Source organism: Penaeus chinensis, chromosome 3, assembly GCF_019202785.1.
Source record: "Penaeus chinensis breed Huanghai No. 1 chromosome 3, ASM1920278v2, whole genome shotgun sequence".
NCBI lineage: Eukaryota > Metazoa > Arthropoda > Malacostraca > Decapoda > Penaeidae > Penaeus > Penaeus chinensis.
The window spans coordinates 20,872,030-20,873,964 of NC_061821.1; positions in this window are offsets into that span (position 1 = coordinate 20,872,030).

Below are 1,935 nucleotides of genomic sequence, written 5' to 3' on the forward strand. Positions count from 1 at the left end.
ATCTGTAAAATTTTCTTTTTATCCATCTGTAAAATTTTCGATTTATCCATCTGTAAAGTTTTTGATTCATCCATCTTAAATCATTCCTATCTAGTCATCTTAAATTATTCCTATCTAATCATCTTAAATAATTCCTATCTATTCATCGGTAATAATTTCTAGTTATCCATTTTTAATAACTTCTATCTATCCATCTGTAAACAAATATATATATGTATCCATCTGTTATTTTTGTTATTTATCCATCTTTAATATTTTTTTTATTTATCCATCTACCTGTCTGTCTGTCTCTAATATATATGTATCGTCATCATCACTGAGGAGTTTACGCCGGCGGGGGGGCATAGCCGCATCGACCCTTCGCGTCCACCTACGAGGGTCCCTCGTGGCGAAGGAGCTCATCTCTAGCTCTTCACGACCGGTTTCATCCTTCACAAGTGGCTCTATATCACGGTGGTCCCAGGCCAGTTCCATGGCCCGCCTTAATTCCTTCAGGAAACTCATGGCGTAGTCCTGTGGGAATAGCAATCGTTTCCTGCCATTCACATCGACAACATGCTGATTCCCTGCTTCGAGAGAGAGAGAGAGAGAGAGAGAGAGAGAGAGAGAGAGAGAGAGAGAGAGAGAGAGAGAGAGAGAGAGAGAGAGAGAGAGAGAGAGGGAGGTGGAGGTGGAGGAAGAGAGAGAAGGAGAGAGAGAGAGAGAGAGAGAGAGAGAGAGAGAGAGAGAGAGAGAGAGAGAGAGAGAGAGAGAGAGAGAGAGAGAGAGAGAGAGAGAGAGAGAGAGAGAGAGTGAGAGAGAAAGAGAGAGAGAGAGAGAGAGAGAGAGAGAGAGATTTTTTCTAATCTGATTTGACAAGTTTCTTGAGACAAAAGCTTACATCTCAAAAGGATGAGGTAACGTGCACATACAAAACATAGGTATATCAACAAATGAGACACATACACAAATCTCCATTGGATCTATCTAGTCCAGTGAACAGATATCAATGTGTGAGACGCGCTTACACTATTAACAGTATTCTATTGTTCACGCTTTCTTGAGGCAGGTCTTAAGGCATGTCAAACGCAATTACTCATGTCAAGAAGTGCGAAACTATTTATAAAAAATGGTTAAGGTTGACCGCTCTGGTGTACATCTGGGTGGCACTTTTCTGGGTTACTCTATTTTATGTTTCTCCGACATTTCTCGAATGGTTGCCTATTCGTCTTGCACAACTTCCTATTTTTATCAAGAGGCTTTCTTTCCCCTGATCTTTGCACTTCAGCAGGAGTGACCTGCAGTCCGCAGAGGATGTTCCTCCCACTACACTCGCTGTTATTTTCCATTCCCTGAATTTTATCTTACAGTCTATGCTTTGTTCCTCTGCAGAACCACAAACACTATATTTCATTTCTGCGTCTTGGGGGGAGTTTCTGTGACAGCCTCATCTTCCCGTTTCTGTTCCTCGGTTTCTCTGTCCATAAACAGTGCTAGCTTCTTCTTTTTTCCCATTATATCCATTCCCTGCATCGGTGTCTGCAGCATCCGGGTGATTGCCGAGGGTGGCCGGGCATGTTTCTTTTCCCGCGATTCCTTGCTGGGGAACTGCCGAGAAAGCCTTGCCCTGCATGCCAGAGACCCGGCATTGTGGGGCCTCCGCAGCTGTAGCAGCAAGGCTTAACCCTTTCCTCGTTTCAGTTCTGGCTCGGCAGCTTTCTACCGCAAAACCTGCATCGAGCATCCTGCTGACAGGTTGAATAGCCTCTCTGGCACTTCCCCTTTCAGGAGGGCAACGAGCTGACTCCCCTCCAAATTGTCGCTTTAGTGAGTTTTTCCCTAGCCTTTGGGACAGTCATCACTGTCCCGTGTATCCCTGAGTCGTCAGGGTCTGCTCCGCCTTCTGCCTTCCTTCACAAGTGGCTCTAAATAACGGTGGTCCCTGCCCAGGAAACT